This window comes from Penaeus monodon, chromosome 22 (genome assembly GCF_015228065.2).
Source record: "Penaeus monodon isolate SGIC_2016 chromosome 22, NSTDA_Pmon_1, whole genome shotgun sequence".
Taxonomy (NCBI): Eukaryota; Metazoa; Arthropoda; class Malacostraca; order Decapoda; family Penaeidae; genus Penaeus; species Penaeus monodon.
In genome coordinates, this window is record NC_051407.1 from 4,015,322 (window position 1) to 4,015,722 (window position 401).

Sequence of the window (401 nt, forward strand, 5' to 3'; positions counted from 1 at the left end):
GCATCATAACATCGTGTTCTTGAACATGTGTTTGCAGGAATACATCACACTCTCTACACTCAAGCTCCTTTTATACTTGGGTGTACATAAGCTTCAAAGTACAGCTAAGTATAATGTAGCAAGTTATGATAATAAAACAATGATAAAAAGTAGTAACAATGATGCACTAGCGAATACATGGCGTTAATGTTATATATGAATGGCGTCCCTATTTAAATAAAGACGACTTGGTTATAAAGACACACACGTATATAAAAAGAGATTTTAAAGTAATAAAAAATTAAATTTCTTCCACGATGTTTCTTCCCCCCCTAAAAACTAAGATAGAAAAAAGGAGATCAAATTAACCTTCAGACTTGCTTGACGAGTTTGCAAATCGTCGAGTTTTGGACCGAAATTGG